This window comes from Equus przewalskii, chromosome 15, assembly GCF_037783145.1.
Source record: "Equus przewalskii isolate Varuska chromosome 15, EquPr2, whole genome shotgun sequence".
NCBI classification, from domain to species: domain Eukaryota; kingdom Metazoa; phylum Chordata; class Mammalia; order Perissodactyla; family Equidae; genus Equus; species Equus przewalskii.
In genome coordinates this window covers 12,102,915-12,130,423 of record NC_091845.1, presented here as the reverse complement: position 1 = coordinate 12,130,423, position 27,509 = coordinate 12,102,915, and the positions used below count along the sequence as shown (strand labels likewise).

Below are 27,509 nucleotides of genomic sequence, written 5' to 3'. Positions count from 1 at the left end.
TTTTGTTTCTAGTTTAGTTCTTTTGAAAACTTACTTGGTGATTTTTAAAAATAATTTCTTCCTGGGGCCAGCCCAGTGGTGTAGCAGTTAAGTTCATGCTCTCCACTTTGGTGGCCCGGGTTTTGCTGGTTCAGATCCTGGGCCCAGACCTACACACTGCTCATCAAGCCATGCTGAGGCAGGCTTCCGACATATAAAGTAGAGGAAGATGGGAACAGAGGTTAACTAAGAGCCAATCTTCCTCAGCAAAAACAGGAGGATTGGAGATGGATGTTAGCTCAGGGCTAAACTTCTCACCCCAAAAAACCAATTTCTTCCTCTTTATATTTGCAATTCCCTCTTTTTTTTCTTTAAATAGATACAAAGACATATTTTATTTCAGTGTCTGATAATTTCAGCATCTGAAATCTTTGTGAGTCCGTATATGCTTATTTCTTTGTATATTTTTTAATTAATCCCTATTATGAGAATATATTTCTCAGAATATTACTAGTGGGAATTCTTCAAAGCTTGGGATGAGGGTGGGTTATCCAAAGAATGAATTTTATTTGCTTCTGCCAAATGCTTGGGAATGCTGCCAGAATGGAACCAATTAAACTATAATCTTGGCTTGAAGTTTTGTGGTCCACCCAGGTAGCTGGCTTGTGGGTTACAAATTCTGGGTTTTTTTTTCTTTCTCTGAATGTCAAAATGCCAACAGGACAGGCTTCCTTGCAGTCCTCTGGTAGAGAGCACAATTGTTTTCTAATTCACACATTTTCTAGAAATATAGTTCTTTGGGTTCCTAACTTTATGAGGCAGGTCCAACATGGGACCTTGGGTGTCCCTGGACTTGGGCTTTTGAGCTTGGCAAAGACATGAAAACCAATGGTCAATTTCAACAGCTTTAACAGTTGCCCAAAAGTTGAAAGCTAGCTTCAGTGTTCTACCTGTATTCACTTGGGTTTTGGCCTCATTTTCTTGCTCAATCATCTTTGCATTTAAGAAAATTTACAAGTGCTTAACCAGCGTTTTGGTTATTTTCACTGGGAAAGTCATTAACTTATTTGTCCACCAGGTTCCTAGAAATGGATTATTCTCTCCGCTAGACCATACTGCTATTCAATTAGATCTCAATTAAAATAAGGTGTATTGAACACATACGGTATAATAGGAAGGGCTGGGAGATTAAGGTTGTGGTCTAGTATTTTCACATCGCCCACTGGGCCTGAAGAAACCATGTCCTTCCTCTCGACCTCAGTTTGCTTATTTATGTGACAGGGTTGGCTAGATCACCGCTGAGATTTTGAAACTCTTTGCTCGCTCATTAGGCCAGGTTTTAGAGGTGATTATCAAAGTTTCTTCCAATCTAATTTCTGTTCTCATGACCACCGTTGAAACAGTCCATGTTTAAGGCAGTTCAGCATCTCAGCCAGTGTAATCAGAGGGATGCCGAACAGTGCCTTCTTGTTGAGTTTTTTCCCGCTGGAGTTCTGATTGTTAAGAATAAAATGATTCAGTATGACTTGATGGCATTATTCAGGCAGGAGAGAGTGCCATCATCTCAAGGGTTTGCTAATAGTGTGTCTGAAAGTAGCATCCCCGGTGTTGCAAGTGTGATTCACTGCGCACAGACTTGGGAGGCCAACAGCGGTCACAGTGTATTTGCTGGCTCTGGTACGTGTGTGTCTAGGAGTGTCTTGGCATCTATGGGTAGTACAGAATGGTGCCATTTTTTCCAAAGTCCAAATTTTTTTCTACCTCTCCAGGCAAACAATCCACATGTTTAAAAAGCAGCAATTGCCTGCTCAGGTAGTAAACAACGTTCCTGTGGAGAAGATACAGTATATTGTGTGACTTTCTCTCAGTTATAAGTGTTTGGGATCCTCCGAGGCATATACAAACACCCCTGGACCCCAAATCAGAAGTTGCTTAGAGATGATCCAGTCAAATTATATTTTGACTTTTACAGCTGCAGAGGTTTTTTTTCCTACAAAATATACTTCAAATTCCAGTATATAAAACATTTGAAATTAATATTTTTAATAGCATAAATTTACAAGCTCAAGTTTTATAGTGTTTCTTTAGTATAATATTAATAGATGAGGTCATTTTGATGGCATAAATTTTAAACTCAAAAACTTGAATTTATAACTTCATTTATTCAACAAATATTGACTGATTTTCTTTTTGCTATGAGATACTGTATTAATGTACTGTTTTCCATCTGGATTCCAGGGGTTATGAATGTCAATAACAGTTTCATGTCAGTCACAGCATCTACAAAATTAAAGTAAAATTTTTCAGAACCCCCAAAACACTTATATGGGACATTCCCAAGAACACAATTTGAATTGCAGTGTCTTCATCTAATCGCAGTATTTTCCAGTTGAGAAAATGGAATCCCTGAAAGAGCTAATAATTTGCGCAAAGGAAGAAGGTAAAATAACATTTATTGTGTTAACACTTAGCCTACTAAGTGCTAGTGGTCAGAGGTGTTCCAAAGATACAGCCAATATATTTTTTAAATTTACCTTATCTTTGTGATATTATTGATATCATTGTCCTCATATTATAGAGGAGAAAAATTGAAGTACCATGAGGCTGAAGAGATAGGCAGCAGCCAAATAACAAGGACTGTTTGGACTCATTGATGACTGGTTATCAGTTTAAAAACGAATGATTTCCTCAGATGTGCATTTTATATACACTTGGCATCACTTAACGATGGGGATATGTTCTGAGAAATGCATCATTAGGTGATTTCATCGTTCTATGAACATCGTAGAGTGTACTTTCACAAACCTAGCTGGTATACCCTTCTACATATCTATGCTATATGGTACTAATCTTATGGGATCACTGTCGTATATGCAGTCATTGACCAAAATCTAATAATGCAGTACATGACTGTTCTGTGTTCTATGGACTACGTGTATTACCTTATAACCCTCAGAAAACGAAGGAAGTACACATGATTACATTACCTCCATTTTACAAATAAATACCTTGAGGCATAGGGGAGTAGCGTAACTTGGCTTGGGAAGTATGTGGTAGGGAGTAAGTGGCAGAGCTGGGATTTGAACCCAGATGCTCTGGCTGAAGAACCCTATGATTTTTGACCTAAGGAGGTCAATGCTCTGCAGCCAGAGACCCCCAGGAACACACCTATGGTTCAACAAGTTGGGTTTGGTAGTTGCTTCAACAAGAGAAAACACTTTTGTAGAACTGTGTGCCATTTCTATAAGACAGTGTTAGAAAGGACTTATGGGATTGGGGCTGTGTTAGGTGATTGAAGAGGCTTCGAAGAAGCAAAGCTTTGTTCTGGATTGTCTGCTATCTTATAATGGGGTAATTCTATGATTGGGTTTCTTAATAAATCTAATCTTAGAGTAATGGAGTGAAGCTAAAGTTATAATTGGTAAAGAAACAGTCATCATTATCAAGAGTGAGGATATTTGGCCATTTTGGTGGTTTGGACACTGTTCATGTTTTGTCTTTTCAGGCACTATGATGAAGAAGTTTTGTGTTTGTCTTGATCCATCAGATGTTGTCTGGTGTTGATGATCTGTGAAATTATTATGGTCAACAGGAAACTACCCAGGCCTAATTTTTAGAGCTAGGCTGGCTCCTAGCAACTTCAATAGGTAGCTGATAGTGCCAGACCAACTCCTAGCCATCAGGGGATGCTTTTCTCTCTTTCACAATATGCAGCCTTTCGGTAAATGTGACCTCTCTCATAGATGTGTGGGGACTGAGTTCGAAGGGAGCAAGAGAGGACGCAAGGAGTCCAGTTAGCAGGTCATTGCTTGCGGCCGGGAGAGAGAGGTTAATAGCTAGGCCATATGAATGCAGAGGACTGGGTGGGCTTAGGAGCTGTTTAGGAAGTAGAATTGAATGTCAGTGGGGATCGTATATTCCCTAAGAACCCGAGCTGTGATGGATTAGGATCCAGGCACAAAACCATCTGAGAAAAGACAAAAGAATCATCAAAACTAAAAATCTTACCAAATACTAACTCAGCTTCATGTTCCCCAAAAACATTCTCAGGCCACTGAATCTCTGATTTCCAGAAAGACTGAGATTTACGGAGATCCTTTTTGCTCCCAGATTACTTGGATTGTTTTTGCCAAGCTCTTGAGACCTTGAAAAGTACTCTTTATGGCTAAAAATCCCTTTTTCATTATCAGCACAATCCTCCCAGAGGGCATGTGGAAGTGAGATATGTCCTGGGGATTTACCTTATGTGTGATCTGACTGTGAACAGAGCGAAACATGTTTGGTGGTGAGTGTAGCGGACCATATAAGCAAGGACTAGAGAGACCTGTACATTATACGGAAAGGGAGCTCCTCCTGGAAAAACATGCCTGGTGAGTAGGAAGGCTGCTTGTCTCCTCAAGTCCTTCAGAATTTTAAATGTCCAGCTTGAGGAGGAGTTTCAATGTTTTTTTTTCTCAATGGCCTCCTATATTTTGCCCTTTACTCTGAATGCCCCAGGAGGTATTGGTTCTTTAAAGGGGCACAAAGCAGAGCAGTTAATACTAAACTGGGTTCTCTTTCCACATTTATGACGACTGAACCTCCAGAGATGTGTCAAACCTTGTATTGTCGTGTTATAACCTTGTCAGAAATGCAGTGTGACAGCCTAGATTGAATTCTAGTGTCATAACCTTGTCAGAATTCTCATTTCAGAATCTAACCAGGATTTTAATGTTATAACTGTATAGGCTTAAGGCCCTCAAGTTAAAATACAAGATAAAGAAATAAGGCAGACACAACCCAAAATATTACTTTATTACTGCTCAGATCAGATAGTGGAGAAAATGCCCAATATCTGTATGCAAGTAGACTTTCTAATATTCAACCACGGAATTAGGCAGCCTGACTTCCCCGGCATGGCATCGTGACTTCCTCTGTCCAGGATCCAGGACGGCTGGAGAGAGGCTGGGAACACCACCCTCTTGTGAGCTCCTTCACGGGAAGGGAAACATCAGGTAGGGGGACCTGCCCACTAATAATTAAACTAGACAAAATTCTATCTTAAGGAATTTGTGTATTCTAATATGACCGTCTAACTTGAAACTCAGTGTCATAAGTCAACATGAATTCAAGTGTTAAACTCCAGCCAGGATTCTGTAGTTATAACCCAAGTGATTCTAGATTTTTGAGGATAAATGCATTCTGAAAGGAAAACATGTTCAGAGCTCAGACCAGATTAGTTTATATGATGATTAGAGAATTTTCGGCGAATATCAGAGCTCTTATTGTGTGTGCCAATTTCGACCCATGGTTTTATTGGTCAGAAATCAGTGAACTTTCATTTTTTTTGGAGGAGATTCCTGGTCCATGTATATACTCATCTTTTCAGCGATCAGTTAAAATATCACTTCCTCAAGTGGGCTTCCTGAATCACCACCCTCCCTCCTCTCTTCCCCCCACTACTTCCACTGTGTACTCTCATAACATGCTTATTTCCACATCGCAACATTTGTTACGTGCATGTTTTGTACTGAGTTATTTCACCTCTGTGTTCCCTACAAGACTAGTTCTTTGAGGGCAGTTTCCGTATTTATCCTGTTTAACATTTTTCCAGAGCTGATGCATGCATTGTATATGCTCTTGCTCAGCAAAACTGTTTGTTTTTTCTTATCTCCAGTTGTTAGAATAGTACTTAGCAGAGTGTCTTACATTGGGCTCCCTGAAAACAGACTGTGAGATGGGGAGTTGTAGGCAGAAAGCCCACTGGGAGAGCTCTCTAGAGATGCAGCTGTCAGGAAGTCAGGAGGCAGGACTGGGCAGAAGAAGTAGCTATTCCACAATGGAATTGCAACTGAGGCCCCTCCACCTATCTTAAGGGGATCCCTGGGGCTGGGATGTCCATTCAAAGTCATCACAAAGTAAGGCAAAGGGTGGGGCTTTTGTACCCAAATGAAAGCCAGCTATTGGGAGGAGACATGGCCCTGGACAGGGCAGTTCCCTGCAGTCTGGGGACAATTTACAGTGAGGTTTGCAGCTGTGGGTGACAGCTCTCGACATTCCCAGAGGTTGGAGGATGGGGTCATGAACCCAAGGAAGGGATCTTGGTGAACCCCACAGTATCTACTACGTATAATTGTCCTTTCCCAGATGAAACAGGCTGCTATGCAGCTATTAATGGTGAATACATGGAAACCAAGGTTCTCACACCCATGGTCTTTTCACTCTGCGTCACCCAAAGTCATAGTTTATCCATTAAGCATCTCTAATCATGTTAGATGCCTAATGTATCCTTAAATCATCAAGAAAATAGGGGTATTCAGGACACTTGACTTGTGATCTCTTGTTAGAGGTGGGAGCCAAGGCTGATTAGGTTGGAGTCCTGGATTTAGAGAGTAATAGGTAACACTTATATAGCATTTACCAAGTCACAGGCACTGTTCTAAGTCTTCTGCATGAATGAGTTCATTTGCTTTCCCACTACATTACATGGTAGGTATATCCTCATTTTTACAGTTGGAGAAACTGAGGCACAGATATTAAAGTAATTTCCCCAAAGATGATAGAGCCAGTAAGTGATAGGACCAGAATTTGGACTCAGAGAGTCTGGCTCAAGAGTCTATGCTCTTAATCTTTTGAGGAAAAAAATCTCTATTCCTTGATTCACTATGTACTTATTCTGTGTCAGGCACTGTGCTATGCATTTTGCTGGCCTTCTCTTATTTTTTGCTCCCACAATCCTTTGAGGTAGGTTCAAATATTATCCCCATTTTAGAGATGAGGACACTGATGCCCAAGAGGTTTATAACCTGCCCCAGTTCAGAGAGCTGGAAAGTGGTGGGGCCAGGATTTAAATCCGGGTCTGTCTTACCTCGCAGTCCCTAGTTTTAGCTCTCTCCAGCGTTCTAGTTTTTATATTTTGGTAAGAGGGCCAGGAAAGCCTGATGGCAACTCTTTTAAGTTCTTGTAAGGCAAAATTAAGTTGTTTACGGGGCAGATTGGGGCCCTGGAAGGAGTGGCCTTGTGTTTCCACAGATTCAATCTAAGTGACTTTCTGTAAGAAGGAAACAATTTGCAAGAAGGAAATAAACATTCACTGGACATTTAGCAAGTGCCTGATAACTTCACATGCATTATCCAATCTGTACTGAGAAATAACAGCCATTAGTTCTGACCATATGAAAATACAGTGCCCCCGCTGCATGGGTTACTCTTCAGTAAGGACAGGAAAGGGAAGGCATATGTTGTGCCCTGAAGAGTGGAGCTTTTCTCTGGTTAACAGGGCCACAGGGTGTTGAACCACAGACTACGACCCTCCTAACCCTGAAACCCTGAACCCGGACCAACTGAGCTTGTCACTGGTTTGGGGGAAAAAAAGAAAAGGAATCTAAGGATCAAGACAAGCTGTTGCTAAGATCCTGATCAGACACCCTACAAATATTTTATTCCCTTATTTCTGAACTTCAGAACACCAGAGTTGTTTGCAGGATAAAGAAAATCTCGTCCCATTGTGGTCTTCCCTTAAAAAGAGAGCTAGAGATCAGAGCGTTTCTCCTGGGCTGTGAGACCCGCTGTGCACCCACCAGATTCCTTTGCCTGGAGTTTCGACATGACCTGGCAGGTTATTTACATGCATGTGGAAAGGGAAGCTGACAAGGGTCTGTTGATTGAGTCTGGCATGGTTCAATTCTGGGAATGACTTTTGTGTGGACATCAAATAGCAGTGATTCAGGTTTATGACAGTTATCAAATATAATGATGTGGAATGAGACCGAATTGTACGATAATAGCAATAAAAATCAACCTGGAAGGAGAGACACTTCCATCTGTTTTGCTGTTGCTCAGGAAGCTTGACTGTGGGCACTCGAGGAGGTGCCATGACTGTGAAGGATGAGATTTTGAGATTCCCCCTAAGTAGAAGATAGGGCAACACGGACTGCTGTGGTCACAAGGAACGTGGACTCTGCCAGCTCTTTCCTGGCCAGACACCAGCTGTCATTTTCACAATCAACACTGATGATTTTCTTCTCAGGAGTGCAACTAAGGGGAGGGGAGAGAAGGCTTGCGTGGGCCGGATGAGACTTGGTGATGTTAAAATAGAGCAGCTGTCATACAAACCACAGGCGACTACAGCTCTCCATTTTCATCCACTCAGAGGTTTCTTTACTCGGACCGTTGGAAAGTGATGCCTTACATTTCTTACAGGGTCTTTCTTGCAAGATACGCTTTATGCATCCCAAACAAACAAAAACCCATAGTTAAATGAGTTTGAAAAATATTGTATATGATGTCTTCCCTTTTTAAGGTTGGCCTTGCACGTGACTATATTAGAGACCTCAAGAAGTCCTCTACCTACCTCTGTTTACCTGAAAACTGGAAGCACTTATTTGACCGTGGAGAATTTTTACCTGTTGGTATCCCATGGAGCTAATGTTTTAGGAAAACATTTCTCTAAATACATTTAGAAAACTGCCTCATTAGCTGGCAGTGTTCAGGTTGAGGTGATTTCTTTGTATATGCAGGATATGAAAGTGTTGAGCGTTCCCCGAGTTTGAAATCTGACCCTCGTCAGAACTGGAGGATGCACCCCATGCTCCAAGGTGGCCACAGGCTGGGGAAAGTATTGCCTATGTTGACGTGATTAGAGGCTTGCTGAACTGGTTAGAATCTTGCTCTCCCAAGGCAAGGGACCTCTGGTTCTGACACTGGTTTACACTCATTTTATGTCTTATTCTATGTTCAGGAAAGAGACATCCATGGCCTAGAGGAGAGTGTGGGCTGAAAAAAGGAATCTGTTTGTGCTCCATCTTTAGGGACAGATAAGAAGAGTCATAGGGACATGAAAAGGGCAATGTCTAGGAGAATTCACTGAAACTCTGGAATCTTTGCCATGATTTTTATTAGTCAAGGCCCTTTTGGGGTCCTGGGATAAATTAAGAGAACATAGGACCTCCCAGGTTGGCCCTAATGCAGGAGACCTTGTCATCCTCTCGCAGACCAAGAGTCTGCAGCATTATCAACAATATGATGTCCTAAGCCGATCTCAAAGCTTAACACATGCTCTTGGCCAAGTCTTACACAGTTCTCAAGAGCATCTTTATTCCAGAATTTTATTGCACAGTCTTATCCCAGTGTGAGGCCCCTAGTTACTCATCACCTGTACTAATCTGGAGGTTTTAGTTTCAAGTAAACAATTTCCAACTTAAACCGCCTCAAGCCTGAAAGAAAAATTTAGGGGATTGTATACCAGAAAAGTTCAGGAAAACTGTTCAGACACAGCGAGATTCAGGGGCTCAAGCAATTTCCTTAGGCCTTGGAATCTGTCTCTCTCTCTCTTGTTCTCTCTCTTCCTCTCTTTCCACCCCTCCCCCATCTCTTTCCTCCCTTCTCCCTCTCCCCATCTCCATGATTCAGTTCTGCATTCCTCTGAGCTTGCTTTTGTCTCAGACAAGCCTTCTCCATAAGATGGAAAAATGGCTTCTGAAAACTCCAGATTCCCATTTTCACAGGTTAACAACAAAATTGAACAAGACTTTCTTTACCAAGGCCTGTAGCAAAAGTCTTTGAATTAGGTTTTTGGGAGCCAATCTGAGTCATAGGCCCATTCCTGAACCCATCACCATGGCGAGTGATGGGACATGTTGACTGGCTAGGCCAGGCTCACAGTTTCGTGTCTGGTGCTGTAGAGGCTCAGCTGGACCACAAGGGCTGAGAGGAAGGTCTTTCCCCAAAGGAAGCTGAGGTGCTGTGACCAGGAAAAGGGAGAAGGCACTGGGAAGAGAAAACCAACAGATGTCTTTTATGATAGTGAGAATGCTCTCATTAGACAATGGGGGACCGGGGGGGTGGGGGAGGGGAGTACTGGAGGATGTTTTATCAAGGGAGAAAGGATAAATCAAGGCACCTTTGCAAACATTGCATAGAAAGAAACCCCTGCAGATGCTTGTATTTTCTTATTGTGAATCATGGGAATTGTGAGTTTTCTTGGTTTTCCTATGTTTGTCCCTCCCAAACCCAATCGTTCTCTGCTCCTCCCTGCCCTGTTTGTGACCCAGGACCCTGACCCCTATGACCTGTATCACCTGGAATTCTTGAGCTCTGACTTCCAAGTGAGTTTGGGCAATGGGAGGCCCCAGCAGGAGACTGGAGGGTGAGAGGAGGAAGTTGGGGTATTTCTTACCTTGCTCCTTTCCTGTGTCTGAGCTATAGGTCAGCAGTGGCTGCAATTCACTCAGCCAAGAGTCCTGCCTGGGCATCCTTCTTTGGTTCCAGGCACACCCTTTCCTCTCTGACCCTGTAGCCTAGAGCACTGGTTATGGCCTTCCGGCTTCCTGCTGTTGCTAGTACGAGGGTTACTCACCATTCCTTTCAGAGTCCCTTAATCCTGCCCCTGCCCCTGTAACATAGTACTTTCCTTAAATTCTCTGTAGAATCTCATCTGAGTGTGCCTTCTCTTTCTTCATAGGTCCGGGCCTTCATCCACACACGTTGCAGGATTTTGAGAGACTGAGCCTTTTTCCTTCCCCTTTCAGTGTCAATAGGTATAAATGTCCAGACCAGTATGGATCCTATATGTTAACTAGGAGAAAGCAGGTAAAAGCCTTTTGGAAGGTGCAGAGGGAATGCAGGTTACCTTAAAGTGGCCCTGTTCATAAATGAGAGAGTGGGCTGTAAAAACACCTCATTCCAAAATGACAGGAGGTAACCATGCTGAACCCTGAAGACTCTAGGATCCCAGATGCTTTATGCTGAGTGAGGAGCTGAGAGCATTTTCCCAGTTCCAGCTGAGACCATCCTTACAGTCACTTGTCCATGTTGTCATTTTTGTTACCTGTTGGTTACTCTTCTCAGGTGATTAGCCTGTGTGTTTTTGGAGGAGGCAGCCAGCAGGGGTGGCAGAGGCACCGGAAAGACTCCATCATGGGGATAGAAAGAGGTTTCTCTGGAAAAGAAAGGCAAAAAGGGATACTCGATGCTGGGAGCTTTGGAAAGAAAGAAGAGGGTGAGTAGGAGGCTGGCCAGGGAAAGAGAGAGAGATATTTCCTTGTGGGTCCTGTAAAAACTCGTGATTTGGGGGGCCGGCTCTGTGGCCGAGTGGTTAAGTTCGCACGCTCCTCTGCAGTGGCCCAGGGTTCGGATCCTGGGCGCGGACATGGCACCGCTCGTCAGGCCACGTTGAGGCGGCGTCCCACGTCCCACAACTAGAAGGACCTGCAACTAAGATATACAACTGTGTACGGGGGGGGTTTGGGGAGATAAAGCAGAAAAAAAAAAAAGATTGGCAACAGTTATTAGCCCAGGTGCCAAGCTTTAAAAAAAAAAAAAACAAACTCGTGATTTGATGTCAGCAATAGACTTCTGACCTCTAGTTGTATAGATGGGCCATGTGGGGAGCACTTGAGCCCAAGTCTCAGCTCACTCAACGCTGGGTTTCCTCTGGATGTTGCTCCTTAGCCCATGCCCATGTCAAGGGCGCTCATGAGAGAGGAGTTAGGACCAAAGCATTAGCTGGGCATGTTACATTAGGGGAGGCCGTGTAGTGGAATAGAAAGGATCCTGGGCTGGGAGTTAAAAGCTGTTGCATCTGGTTTCTAACTCTTATTCAGTTTTTGACTTGAGGATGCCTTCTTTAACCTGCTGAGTCTCATTGTCCTTAAGCAGAAAATGGAGATAATGTATCTATGCTGTTTTCATCATAGGATAATTGTGAAACATGAAATCAGATTTGGAAATGAAAGACTGGACTGTTTATTTTAATGCGTTTTTTTAAACAGACAGAATATAGTTCTTATTCTCTCACCATCGTTTTGAGGGAAAAATATATCTGTATATACACATTAACAGCAATGTGATAAGTGAGGAATGAACACATCTCTAGGAGACTCGATCAGGGACTGAACAAGTGTCCAGTAGAACTTGAAGGTGAGTGGGGAGTACTTCTTAAAGGATAACAAGGCAGACAGATCTGGGAAAGGACAAGCATTCCAGCTAGAAGATGCATCAAGCACAGGGGCGCAGCAAGATACCCAAAGAGCGGTAGCCATGTGAATAGTTGCATCCAGTTAGGCTGGTTGGGAGTTGGACTATGGGGGACCAGATGTGACAAACTAAGGAATTTTGATGGACTAGCATTTTCCAAAGTATGTCCCTTAGAACAGTAGTCCTGGGAGATAAACATTGAGAAGAGGGTACTATGATCACTTAAAATAGGGAAATTACCTCCCTTTGTCAGCTTCGTGGAGATTGACAATGTGTGTTCACGCATTAAAAGTTCTGATAAGTACTTCCGGAAAAACAATAGTCTTTTTAATTTTGTTTTATCCAGTTTTGTCTTCTCTTATTTAAACACATAGCCTTTTCAAAAAATAAAAAAGCACATGTGTTTTTACCCCTCTTAGAGTTAATGCTCCACAGAACTCATTTTTGGGAAACAGTAAAGGGAGACCATCATAGAGGAATGACATGGTTACATCTGGGTTTTAGAGTGATCATTCTAATGACCACTGTGGACAGGATGGTTTACAAGGGGAAAATGAAGGCAGGGAGGCCGATCGAAGGCTTCAGTGGTAATTCAGAAGAGTTATGACAAGATCCTGAGCATTAGCGAGGGGCATGATGAAAGGGAACCAGATGTTTAAGAGAGAGAATCAACCATTCTGCACTTGACTGATTGAACAGAGTGAGATAGCAGGCTATGAACTCAAACGTATGTCAAAGAATCATTTATTAGAAAATATAACAGCAACAATAGCAACACTGAGTGAGCGCATGTTATGTGCCAGGTAATATTCTCAGTGCTTGTAATGAATTAACTAATATATCTTTGCAAAAACCCTGTAAGGGAGATGCTGTCACTTTACCTATGACAAACTGAGTCACATAGCGATGTAATTCTATGCCCAAAGTCACACGCTTGCTAAGTGTAGGAGTCGTCAAACTATGGCCCTTGACCTGGTTTTGTACAGCTTGAGAAGAAGAACATTTTTTTATTTTTAACATTGTCAAATGGTTAGGAAAACAATAAAAAAAATAACATTTCATGACATGAGGAAATCATGTGAAATTCAAATTTCTGTGGATAAAGTTTCGTTGGAACACAATCACACATCCTCGTTTATGTGTAGTGTTTGACCACTTCTGTGCAACAGCAGAGTCAAGGCATTGCAGCGGAGCCCCGATGGCCTGCAAAGCTGAAGATACTTACTATCTGGTTCTCTGCAGGAACAGTTTGCAGACACCTGAATAAGTGGCACAGCCTGGATTCAAAGTTGCAATTCAAAGCTAGATCTGCCACATTCTGTGCAGGCGAAGATCACCCAAAGCATGGAGATGCAGGCCTGAGACCTTGTGTGCCTTCAAAGAGCTGACTGGTGAGAGAGGGTAAGGAAGCAGTCATCCGGAATCAGGATAGCAGTTGGCATAGTGGGTAAAAAATGCAGCAGGGTCTTAGGATCTGAGAAATGGTGCCCAAGTTGGGCTGGAACAGTGGGAGGATGTGGCAGGAAGCTTAGTCAAGAATGGGAAAGAGGGGTTGGCCTGGTGGCATAGTGGTTAAGTTTGTGTGCTCTGCTTCAGTGGCCTGGGGTTCACCAGTTTGGATGCTGGGTGTGGACCTACACACTGCTCATGAAGGCATGCTGTGGTGGAATCCCACATAGAAAATAGAGGAAGATTGGCATAGATGTTAGCTCAGTGACAATCTTCCTCACCAAAAAAATGAATGGAAACGAGACTTGAGCTCATGAAAAGATAAATTGGTGTGACAAGTGATAACATAGCAGAAAGCTTTCTCGGGGCCAGCTCCGTGGCCAAGTGGTTAAGTTTGCGTGCTCCACTTCAGTGGCCCAGGGTTTTGCTGGTTCAGATCCTGAGCGCAGACATGGCACTGCTCATCAAGCCATGCTGAGGTGGCATCCCACCATAGCACAGAAAGAGGCACTCACAACTAGAATATACAACTATGTACTGGGGGGCTTTGGAGAGAAGAGGAAGGAAAAAAAAGATTGGCAACATATGTTAGCTCGGATGACTATCTTTAAAAAAAAAAAAGGCTTTCTCTGCCACCTGTTTCTACTTCTACACTTTCCTTGATCTTTGGCTAAAGAGGGAGCTTGAGATTCGGGAAGAGCACCCAGTATGAAGAAACAGAATGAATTGCACTCAGAAGTTGAATATCATGTTCTTGGGGAAAACAGAGGCTCTTGTGTTAAAATAGAAATTGAAAGTGGTTGCTGGGAGCTTCACCAGCTTTGTTTAATAGTAGCAAGCTGGTGATAGAATTGACACTATAGCAATTTCTTCCATTCAGGGCTGTTGTGAGCAGCTTTACTACAGAAACACTTTTCAGCCCGATACCTTGATCAGATCCATTTTACTTCCAGCTGGGAAGAGGCTGAAGTTTAAGTGCACCTGCCCGATGTGTTCTGGTGGGAGCACACGCAATCCATCTCCTCTGCAGGTTGTCTGCGTCGTCCAGAGTTCTCCTAGAGACCAGTGCCTGTTAGCAGCAGGTAATAAACGTGTGGAAGCAAATGCTTTCATTACCCCCGTTATGATGTGTCCCAGCATTCCTCGGACAGCCCGACTTGCCTTTTATGCCAGAGTAATATTTGCTCATCTAAGAAGCTAGGCTCAAAGTACAAGGAGAATTGAGATGAAACTGGCATGCAACACTGACACAAGAGCTTTGTGTGTCCACAGTACAGAGAAACCTCATTGGTGTTATATTCTGCACAGCCCAGTTTGTTTAGAAAGAGCATCAGAGGGCTGGAAATGGCCTCTGGGAGTCAGCTTTCTGCTTGTTGGCTGCTTTCATAGGAACTGGACTTTTCGTTTCCCTGTTCAACAAATGTTTGTTGGGTGGTTGCTTCACTTGTCCAGGCCCAAGTGGTCTCTGCCACCAGGAGGGAGCATGAAGTCTCATGGGGGCAGAACTGTCAATCACATAGTTGCACAGTTAAATATAAACCTTGACTGTGGTAAGCTCTAGGCAGGAGAAGTTCCTGTGCTTTGAGAGCATGTAACAGGGGACCTTGAGACCTTGAGGAAGTGGGAGCCATCTGAGATTTTAAGAGGAGCATGAGTCACCTAGATGAAGAGGGGAAGGAAGAGAGTTCCAGGCAGAAGGAGCCAATGTTGGCTTTACGGTTGCCCAGCAGCTTTGTCTGGCTCAGTAACTCATATATAACTGGTTTATAAGTGCCAGGGTTGCTTCCTTTATTTCCCAGGTCTACCTGCACTCCATCATGTGCCTAATATGAAATCATTTGCGGTTTAATTGACCTATTTGGCTCATTGAGTCAACTGTCTTTATTGATTGCTCTGTGCTGTGCTGGAATCCTGAAATGGAAACACATCATCGTGATCAACATCCCAAAGCTACCATTTATCGAGCTCCTACTTGGGACACAGTCAGATGCGTGAGTGGGTTCCAAACGTGCTTTTTATGAGGCTGGTGGCCTGGGCAAGATAGTTCCTCTGAGACTTGGGTCCTAATCTATTTAAAAATAAAATACCAGTGATGTTTATTTAACCTGATCATTGGGAAGATTAAAGTGATATCCTGTGATATGTAGCACAGTTCCTAGAACAAAGCAGCAACTCCATGAGTGCTCATTGATTGAATAATGGAGTTTGTCTTGGCCCAGTCCTGGGTTTTGGAGTCCAGCCTGGTCCATCTCAGTTTATGCATGGATCATAACATCCTTCAACTGTCTGTCTGCCAATTCTCCTCCCTTATTATGTCCAGAAATAGATTTATCCCCTTATAAACTCTAGCCATTCCTTTTCTGGTCAAAACATGAATGCATTATTAAAGAATCATTTATTTATATATTTATAGCAATTGCATAATGATTGGTCCAGCTAGATACTGGGGAGAAAACAAAAATTTTCATACTGTTACAATCCATGAGTATTAAAATGGATTGATAATTAGGGAACTCATGAAAGCTGCTAATTATTCTTTTATGCTGACACCTGACAAACGAAATGCATGTATAGCTCTGCCATCTTTCAATCATGTATGCTATTTTAGATAGGCTTAAATTCTATCCAAATAATATTCTTTCTTTTGGTGTCTTCAGTGACGTCAGCATTGCCCACAGGAGGCCTGACATGCTTCATTTTGTTAGGAAATATGCTTATGTCAGTGATGCAGCCATGCATTTTGTTGCTTGATGCCTCCCAAACCTGAAATTACACTTTCCCAGTGCTTGCCTACACAGTGTATCACATTCCTGTAGTGAGTTTCAGAGAGCTGAGGAAAAGGAAAAGATACAGGTGTGTCCAACAACCTTGAGATTGAAGTGGACAGGGAAACAGAGAACGCAGAGAGATTTCTGGAACTTGAAGGCCAATCTATTTGATGTCAGATTCCATGAGATCAATCATGGTGCTGCCAAAAAGGAACAGAAAGTCTTCTCTCATGTCATCCCATCCTCCCTGCATCCCCCCAGCTCTGATCATAAAGTGACAATTGATGATTAGCAACTTACTGTTTATTCTTAAATTTTCACAGACTGGAGTCCATAGACATGGAAATAATCCAATGTGATATCTTTGAGCCCAAATAGCCACGGATTTTTTTTTCCTTGTGCTTACCCTAAAATCCTCTTTTCTGTGCTTTAAGCCCTTTGATTCTTAGGAGAATTGTATTTCTTGATTCTATCTAAACAAACAAAAGCAAACAAATAACCCTCGTGTTTCCTCCTTCTGAATTGTTGAGAAACCATACGGGAAGTGGTAGCTTCATAGACCCTGCCTGGGTTCGAATCCTGTCCCCTTCACTTAGTAGCTGTGCAAACTTCTTCCAGTCACTTGTTCTCTCTGGGTCTGTGTTTCTAATCTTTAAAGTCAGGAAAATAGTAACACCCGTCTCATGAAATTGTTTTGAGACCTAACGCATCAGCATAAGTGAAATGCTTAGAACCTCTTGGCACGTATCAGTACTAAGTAAGTGTTAGGCTACACAACCACCAGCTTTCTCCTATTCAGGATAAAATAATTGCAATAGAACTTGCCCTTTTTAATAAAATCTTGTAAAATCTCTTATAAAATTTTGACCTTTAGGCGATAGGTCATAAAAGAAAATAAGTAAATATGCCTGAACAGCACCATTTATAGATTCCTTTAACTGCAAGTTGTGTTTATTTAATCTGCTCCCTCTTGAAGAAAGGATTGGGATGGTCTTTCTGCTAGCTCAGGCTTTATGGAGCATCATCGAGTTTTGATGAGACTTATTCCCGCTCCTAGTCAACATATTCTGTAATTATATATTAGTAACTTATCCTGGAGCAAAGTTAACTTTCTTGGGATAATCCATTGCTGCTTCACCACCTGGTGGTTCCCTGCCTTCCTTTGACCATCACCTCTTTTGTTTTTTACGAGGAAGATTGGCCCAGAGGTAACATCTGTTGCCAGTCTTCCTCTTTTTGCTTGAGGAAGATTGTTGCTGAGCCAGTCCTCCTCTATTTCATGTGGGATGCCACCACAGTATAGCTTGATGAGTGGGCTAGGTCCACACCCAGGATCCAAACCTATGAACCCCAGGCTGCAGAAGTGGAGTGTGCAAACTTCACCACAATGCCACCAGGCAGGCCCCTCACCATGGTTTTTAATGGCTTATTTAGGGGCATGCTGTACAATCCATTTTCTCCCAGACCTATCTGGTGACTAAACAGGTATTTAATAAAAGTGATCTCATTTCATTGATAAAGAAACAAAATAGATGAGAAAAGTGTATATATAAATGTGCGTTATGGGGTCGGCCCCATGGCATAATGGTTAAGTCCAGCACGCTCCGCTTTGGCGGCCTGGGTTTGCAGGTCTGGATCCTGGGCGTGGACCTCCACCACTTGTCAAGCCATGCTGTGGCAGCGACCTACGTGTAAGATAGAGGAAATTTGGCAACAGATGTTAGCTCAGAGTGAATCTTCCTCACCAAAAAAAAAAAAAAAAAAAAAAAATGTGCATTAAATTCCAGATTCCTTATTTGCTCATTCCTTATTTCTTTCTTATTGCTAAGCAGGTACCTTCTACAACCACCATCCTCATGAAACCATTTTCTCTAAAATCTCGGAGCATTCACCTCTCTTGCTTTCTGAGATGATAAGTTTTCTCTCTTCTGCAGAGAGTCAAGGCACCAATTCACTGGATACACAGGGAGGCGAAGCTCTCAGAGGCAGGGTGTGGGGAGTCAGGGGACGTGGTTTGGCGTGGTGGAGGGGGTACAAAGGGCTAGTGAGCATGCTGAGGTTGGACACAGGCAGCGGGGCACAAACCATCTTGGTGTCCCTTAGTTCCCTGAGATAGATGAAGTCCCTGGTTTTGTCACCCTAAATTTGCGCCAGTATGAATTCGACATGGACCCCTGCAGTTCGCCAGAGAGCAAGGATCTCTGAGGTCTCGAGGCCTGACGTGGTGCTAGCGTGGATGGCTTAGCCCTGGCTTAATTTTATTTCTTTGCTGTAGACTTACTTCTTCCCCTTCATCCGGCCACATGGCCTCTGCATTTTCCTCTAACACAGCAGTTCTTAACCCGGGGAGATTTTGCCTTCCAGGGGTCGTTTAACAATGTCTGGAGACACTTTGGTTGTCACAACCTCAGGAGAGTGGGGTACTATAGACATCTAGCGAGTAGAGGCCGGGGATGCTGCTGATCATCTTACAATGCACAGGACAACACCCGATAACAAAGAATTAGTCAGCCCTCAATAGGACTAACGTCAAGGTTAAGAAACTCTGGTGTTCCTGCCTCCAGGTCTTTGTGCAGGGTGTTCCCTCTGCCTGAACAGTCTTCCTCCATGCCTCCTCCCCGCTGGCTCCTGGTGGCATGCAGATTTCAACACGTGTGCCATCTCCCTGGAGAAGGTCACTCCGCCGAATGGAAGCGCCCCTTCCCACCCTCTCTAACTCTCTAGCAAAGCTCCCTCTTTTTATTCATTTATTTTTTTCATAGCGCTTAGCCCTATGAATTATGAGTTTCTTAATAAAGATATTCACTTTTATGAACTATGCATTTTGCTTTTTCACAAAGCAAAGAATTTACAAACGCATTAGAATTTTTTGATAAGTCTCCTGTTTATTGCCTTTTCTGTGCAGAAAAGGTTTCAAACACCAACAGGACCCTTTTCACTCGGTAAAAAATGCAAAATCATTGCGTGAAAGTAATTAATTTTATTTGGCTTTCACCTAATTAAATTTGTGCAAAGAATGAGGAAAGGGCTTTATCATCCCCAGGAGAAGCCAGCTTCTCACACCTGACTTCAATCACTCTGAGTAACTACTTCATTAAGACATAGGTGCGAGCCTGGTGACAGATCATTAATTTTCATGGATATAATCTGGGAAGCCAAATGTTTGTAGAAGGGAAGTCTGGCAAGAAAGGCATAAATGTATTAGCACCTATTAAAAATATGCTGTAAGTCTGTGTGTATGCTGCCTCTGTCATGTTATGAATTAATCGCTTAAATGTAACAACCATAAAATATACAAATCACAGTGTCTCAGGGAAGGAAAAGTAGATCGTATCTTCATCCTCTAACAGTCTGGGTCCTTCATATTCTTCAATTTACATTTTTTGAGGGTAATGGAAAGGAATAAAATGGAACCAGAGCCAGGAGCATTTGTATTCTTTCTTGCTGTAATTTGACTCTCTTTGCTCTTTTGAATAGGATCATAGCGAAGGCAGCAGGTACCTGAAAGACTGTATGTTCAGTGTTTGGTGGAGAATGAAATACACTATCTTTATGCCCATACCCGTCTGATAATTTTTAAATAGAACCATCTCAATACTTCAAAGGGAGTCTCAAAAACCAGAAAAAAAGTAGAATTATTGGCAAATTCTCCATTTCTTCCAACTAACCAGTTTTGAGGGAGGCATCTTGCTGTTTCTGAATTTTTCTATTCTTTGTGAGGAATTGAAATCAGGGGATACTAACCCCTCCACGCTAATGGGCTAGTCTGTTCCTCTCAGGAGACTATTGCATCAAACTAGATTATGATTTCGCCAACTGTAAAGTACTTCACCAACATTAGCTCAAGCTAATAGGAAGGAAACTCTCCTTCTTCAAGCCTTTCTTCTGTCCCTTTTCCTCCCTGAGACTGGTATCTGCCAATGCAGGCTTCATACATTGTTCCAGAAGCCTTGGTTTGTAACTGACATGCAGTCTGCAGATTGGAATTAAGACGTGAACTATTTTAAATCTTTTCAGTAGAAAGATGACAGCTTTTAGCATTGAAACTACATCCAAGTGTTGGCTGTGCCACTTATTAACCATGTTGGGCAATTTACTTTGCTTCTTTGAGCATCAGTTTTTTCATCTGAAAAGAGAAAATGGGAACAACGATTAAAAGAGTTTCTGTAATATTCTGGCACACAGAAGATGCTCAGTAAACAGTGGTTCCTTTTCCTGTACCGATTGTCATATTCGATTTTGAGGTTTACTTTGTGGTGGATCTCATTTGTCCTTGGTTTTTGTTTTGTTTTGGATTAGATTATCATATTTGTCATCATTACATTGGTAATTTAAAAGAGGCTTTTTCATCATTTTGAGAGAGTGTCTATCCTTTTGCACAAGCTTTTTACATTGTCTCTGGAGACTGGAAGTCTGGGTGTCCTAGTTTGCCTAATATACTCTTGGATTCCATCTCTCTTTGAGGGTAACTACATTTTCTGTACTCCAAGTGGAAAAAATGACCTAAATATTTAAAACTAGGACTTTTCTCTCAAAGAATTGGGGTGTATGGTGGCTGTAGACAAATTTAGGCAGTCATACTAGTTTATACTCTTGTCTCTATACAAATTTTCTGAGTAAATGAAAGAACAAAGAAGCGACTTCCAGAACTAGAGATAATGGCTTCCTGTTTCACCTTTATATCCCGAACAGTTATGTCATGGTGAAGGTTGGAAATGGGGTACTAGGGAATGAGATATTATAAATTAGAAGGAGGCTTTACAGATAGAATACTTGAGAGTCAGAGAGTGTAAGTTCAAATATTGGCCCTGTCACTTAATAGTTGAATGAATGTGGGACAGTTACTTGACCTATTCAAGCCCCACCTTCTTTATCTATAAAATAGCAATCATGATAATTCCTCTGTAGAGAAGTGTGGTGGGTATTAGGTCTTCATCATGACTTAATAAGATAATATAAGAAAAGCACTCCGCACAGTGCACAGCATGGAGCAAGTAGGCAGCAAATCTTAATGAAAACAATAATAACTATTATATTTGGATTCAAGAAAATTTGCATTCATGAGAACTGCTTTCAGGTAGAACTCTACTTCAGTCACAGCCTCAGATTTTCCATTTCCCATTGAAGCCACCAATGTGAATTTCCTTTGAGGAGTTCGTGCATGAGTAACTCCTGGGAGCAGATCAGAAAGTTGCCCATGAGATGTGTCAGTTTGGTTTTGGAAAGCTATAAGATCACCCCATATTAGCTACATTCCTTAGCTTTTCAACCAAAGAACCTGCTTCTGTGATAGTTAAACTCCTCTAGTATGCTAATTTTACATTTTTTATTAGCTGTGGTTCATTAACATACTGCTGGAATGTGCTATTTATCTGAAAATACTTCATGCAAATAGTGTGGTACCGAGAAATGAGCTAACACAGTGCAATAAAGTTTTAACATGAGTTGGGTTACTTCGTCTGATAGCATTCAATCACAGAGTAAATTGCATTTGCGCCTTCAGGGCTCTAAACATGTTGTTAGCCTGACTCTCAAGTCAAAAAATCATATCCAGGTTAATAATTATCTACTTCACTTTAATTTATCTCCAGATACCCTAGAGATGTGACACCAAACCCAGAAACTGTAAAAGAAAGTTTCATCACTCAGTATATCTGTTCATTCTCCAGTTTACTGGGATCTCCCATCCAGCCTTCTCTCCTTTGTGTAAGCACTGAATCTTTTCTATTCTTCCAAAGAATACTTGCAAGAGCAATGTGTGACCTGCTTTTGCAACATAGCATTGGCAAAGCAGCAACTGCCCATTATACTGCCCCCATATTATTCAATTCAACACAGTTTTTCAACTGAGCATCTTCTTTTTCAGGCAGTGGGCCAGGGATTCAGAGGTCAATGAGGTCACTCACCTTCTAGTAGAGGATTGTTAATAGATTGCTGTCATGGCACCATATTCTTATCCCTTGTATTCATTTCCTAGAGCTGCCATGACAAAGTACCACAAACTAGATGGCTTGAAAAATATATATTTATTGTCTGGTCAATTCTGGAGGCTGGAAGTGTGACATCAAGTGTCTGCTGGCCATGATCCTGCAGGAAGGTACTAGGGAAGGCTTTGTCTAGGCCTCTCTCCTAGCTTCTGGTAGTTCCTTGGCTTGTGATAACATAACTCCAGTCTTCCCATGGTGTTCTCCCCTCTGTGTGTCTCCCCCTGGGTGTGTCTTTCTCTGTGTCCAAATTCCCCCTCTTTTAAAAGAACACCAGTCATATCGGATGAGGGCCCTTCCTAATGACTTAATTTTAGGTTGATTACCTCTTTAAAGACCCTGTTTCCAAAAAGGTCACATTCTGAGGTACTGGGGTAGGACTCCAGCATATCTTTTTGGAGGGAAACGGTTCCACCCATAACACCTGTGTGTCTTGCAGGCATTGCTAATCCATCATATAACTCTCTCTTCCTGCAAAATCTAAGTATGCTCTCAGAACACCTTGCTTGCAGTTGGTAGATGTGCCATTTCTGGTCAGACAGAGGATTCCTCTTTTGGAATCATGTCTACTGAGGTTTAGCAGGGTGAGGCTGTCACGGCATCAGTCCTGCGCTTTTTCCTTCCATGCAGGGGAAGGAGCTACTTAGCAGACCTGGATTCAACTCTGTTCTCTGTATGAACAAATGGCTTAATTTTGCTGAGCCTCAGTTTCCATTGTTGAGAAAGTGGGTATTAAAACCCACCCAAGAAAATTTTTGTATGGATTAGTCGAAATACCCCATATGGAGATGTAGGCACTTGGTAGGCAATCACGTAATACAAATCTCCTCTCTCTCCTTGTATGTTCAGTAGTTACTCTTTTTCGGGAGGAGAGGGGCAAACTGTAGAAATGAAGGGTCTCTCATCCCTATTTTACCAATAGGAAAATCAAGAACCACTAATGGTTCTTAATGACTTGCCCAGAAACAAAGGATCTAAACACCTTCTCTGCCATAGTTTTTTGATTGACTATCTTGAGACAAATAATCCTTTAATTTTTTGTTTTGCCAATTACTAGAGCAAAATTCTAGGCACTGAAAATAGGAAGATGATAAAACATTGTTTATAAAGCTCAGCTGTTTGATGAGATGCTTGTACAGCAGTGTCCCAAACCCATCTCTGGGTTCACTGGTGTTTTTGCATGACAGTTTTTTTACTTTAACTCGAATAATAATTTTATTTCCAGCAGGATCTGTCTCCCACTTTTGCTCATTAACATTATTTATGTTTTATTCCTGACAGCTTAATAATTTTGCATGAAATTTATATATTTTAAAAAGTGCATCTCAAATAACAAACACTTGTTATTAAAACAGTGATGCTCTTATAACTATTTTCATGTCTAATATACGATCTAACTTGACAGCTACTTTGGGTGTCATAAATGGGATGTGTTGACTGATTTGTAAACCCAGGAGCATTCACATCCATTTGAGCTATATTATTTTTTATGGATCTATGTTTTCTTGCTGCTAATCAGAGCCTAAATATATTTATGCCCTCAATTACAAAATTAAGAAAGTGGTGTTTATCTTTACACTCCCAGGCCAGCAAGAAAGCAGTACCATATAATCAGCAGGGATCAAACACATCTTCCTTTGCTACACTGACCTGCAAAAGCCAATAAATGTAATCCTTTTGCCTCTCATCATCTCCGTATCCAAAATGAGACTTTTGGCCAAATACAGATTCAACTCTTCTCAAGTCTCCAGATGTATGCTGACTAAATATAAGAAAAAAAAGAATTCTATCTCGGATCTTTATTTTTAAAATGTCTTCAGAGTCATGCTTTTGGAAAGATCAATGGCAATTTGGAGGAAGAACGCACAGCTGTGTAGCTAACTGTGTTGTTGATGTTGAATCTGAATGCCCCTTCAGGTGCCATCTGGAACTGACATTTAACTTGACCTTCTCAGGACAAGAGGTTAATTTCTGAAGTACTAGAATTATGGAGATTAATTTGTGAAGCTGCTTATAATTAAGATGCCTCTGGCTCTCGCATCTGGGCTGGAGACAGAAGATGTTAATGATGATAATCCATTTTCTGCCAGGGATAACTGAGGTCTACAATTTCAAGCTCAACCAATTCCCCTGTGGATTGTTCTCCTTCTTTCACTCTCCTCAAGAAAAGATTGGTGACCTCTATAAACACAATGCTCCCTCTCAACTGAGATGGCAAAGTCAACCACAGACCTTACTGAAGTCTATAATGCATCCATTCCTTCCTCTTAGGTTGGCTGTAATAATTATGACAAGAACTTATTGTTGAGCCAGGCTCTATGCTAAACCCATGACACAAATTGTTTCATTTAATCTTCCCAATGACCATATAAGACAGGCAGTATTCTTATGTCTATTTTATGGATAACTAAAATAACTTTTGCAGGATCACCTAGTTGGTACATTGGTAGAACCAAACCTGAAAATGACTCTATTTTACTCTAAAGTCTGTGTTCTCAGCCAGTATGCTCGCTTGTCTCTTGACGAGGTTTGGAAATAATTATAGTGCTTAGCACGTAACAGGCACTATTGTAAGTGATTTAATCTCACAAACACCCTGTGTCATAAGTAAAAATCTTATCTCTCCTTTTACTGAGGAGGAAAGTGAAGGACAGGGAGACCAAGCGACTTGACTGAGGTCACTCAGCTAATAAATAAATGCTAAGTCAGGGGATTTGAACCCAGGCAGTCTGGTGCCAGAGCCTATGTTCTTAATCCGTGTACAATTCTTCCTCTCTGAGTGGAAATTATTATTGAGTTCATCTGTAGCAAATGTATCTTGATGTTGCATAGGGGGAGAAATATAACTGAACGTTGTTAACTCTTTTGAAGAAGGTCCTAGTAAAGCCTTTCTCAAACCAAACTTCAGGTCAGAAATAACTGAGGAAGCCCTGGTTACAGAGAATTTCGTTTAATTGGCTTGGGTTGGGTCTTGAGTATCTCTTTTTTCTAAAACTCCCTCAATGATTGTGGTGGGAGCTGGAGTTGAGATTCAGTGTTCTAGATAAGGAATTCAGCTATTAAAAAAAAGGTCCAATAGGAGAAAAAAGATAAAAAATGATGTACTTTTGGCTAATGGCTACTGTTCTTTTAAGCACTAGTGATTCAGGTCTTAACCCTCACTGCCCCTTCCCTTTCCAAAAAAGAAAAATCAGAATTAAACTTCAGAGTTATCTAGAAGGTGTTGATGCTCATTTAGTTAGCCCACTTCCCAGAACCCTATTAATCTGGTCTAGTGCATCTGACATGTAGTTACAAAGTTCCACCATTCCCACAACTTGTGATTTATTGCTTAGCTAGACCACAAGTGACCATAAGAAGCTCCAATTAATAGCCTGTCATTTGGACTGGCTTCAGAGTCTTTCAGTTCTTACGACTTGTCCACCCTCACTGAGTTATGTCAGTTTTATCAAGGTCTGATATTCTGAGAAGCAGCTTTGTCTTCCTTCCTCTATATTTCTTCTCCTTTCCCTTCCTCTGCCTCTTCTTCCTCTAAGGATTGTTTCATCTGAGAGGTTCAACTAGAGGAGATGGAATTATAAAATAGAATGGAATAAACAACAGTTCCATTGAACTTCTTTGTTTTGCAATACACACCAATGATGCCACATAGTTAAAAGAATTCAGACCTTTTGTCTTCAAATTCATACAACAGTTGTGGGTTTTATAATTGGAATGCTTGGGTTTCCCATCCTAAGATGCATCCATATCATGTACTACTGAAGTCTTTTATCTGCTTTGCTTATAGGATAGATGGTGTTCTTAATAGTTTCGTCATGTATGAAAAATTTCCTTTATATTTAATTTTAAATGTTACATTATTATATAAAGTGGCTTTTGATTATTTTAATTTATATTTCTGGTGATCAAATGAGTATCAGCACTTTTGAAAAGTCAGAGGAGTTACAAAAAACAAAAATAATAGATTGAAGTTGAAAGTGCCGATAGCAAGTTATACTGATGAGATTAGAGGGCAGGTATCATGTAAATTCCCCAAATTGTTCATTTCTTATGTTGTAAGCTTTCTGTCATGATTTGTGCACACTACTGTGTCCACAAAAGGCACCATATAGCACTGTGATTCAGAGAAACACATTAACAGAATCCTTTAGGACATGTGTCTAAATGTTATAGGAAAATTGGGGCAATGTGGGAGATCATGCAGAAACAGTGCAAAGGGCTGATGACTTGGAGAACTGGTTCAGCAACAGGGTTATTGTGTGATATTGGACAGACGATCTTACTTACACACCTCTTTCCATTAATCTGTGGAATTTTGGAGGACAGGAAACCAATGGGTTGGGCTAAATCAGTGGCTCTTCAAGTGTGATCCCAGGACCAGCAGCATCAGCATCACCTGGGAATCTGTTAGAAATTTAGATTCTCAGGTCCCACCCCAAACCTACTGAATCAGAACATTGTGGGGTGGGGCCCAGCAATCTGTGTTTTAACATGCCCTCCAGGGGATTCTGATGCATGCCATAATTTGAGAACCACTAGGAAAAATGATCTTTGTGTCCTATCTATAGCTAACATTCTAGAAGGCCTTCAGTGATTTGCAAAGAATTGGTAGGTGCTAAATGTTTCATTTATACAGAAAATACTGTATCTTCTTTTTATTTAGATGACTTGATACCATTTTGAACCTGGGTTATCATTGTATTAGATGAGCATGAACATGCCAATTAATGGGTGTTCCCAGTTGATACAATGCCAGTGTGCTTAAAAATAGAATTCTAAAATGTTAGAAATGGAAAGAAACAGAGCTACTTAGGTCAGTTATCTCCAGCTGCCGTTTTTTGTTGAGGAAACTGATGTCCAGAAGGCTATATGACCTTGACATAATCTTTTAGATGAGACAGAAAGGTATTGAAAAGCTTGAGCCACAGGCTAGGGATAATCATTGCATTTTACTATTTTGTGGCATCGAGGCAGCGCTGGAGAACTACCCGAGCGACTAATTTGATTTTACACCTGTGTGCACACACAACCAGCAATTAGGAAACTGTGTGTTACAGATTTTGACATGTATGAAATTATAGAACCAATTACCTTTTACAAGTCAACTCATGACAGTCATTTCAAACAAAGCAGACTTTGGAATCTGTTCCTTAAGGACGTGGTTGACAGAATGTCAGTGCATTTAAACCTCATTTCATTTTATAGAGATCAGATTTGAGAGGGTGAGCTGGAAGAGCAGATTGAAGATTAAGGATTTATTATTTTAAGGGTTACTTTTTTGGAAAAAAAAATACAATCAGTTAAATAACCAGTGCTGTCTAGTAGGTTGTAATGGAAGGATTGCTATTTGAGATATTCAGAGATATGAGTGCAA

At 41.5% G+C, this 27,509-nt stretch overlaps 1 long non-coding RNA gene across 1 annotated transcript in view; it reads left to right on the top strand.

Annotated features, from left to right (window-relative positions):
* LOC139076108 (uncharacterized) overlaps window positions 1-27,509 on the top strand; it is a 262,266-nt gene that overhangs the window by 189,867 nt on the left and 44,890 nt on the right. The window lies entirely within an intron of this gene.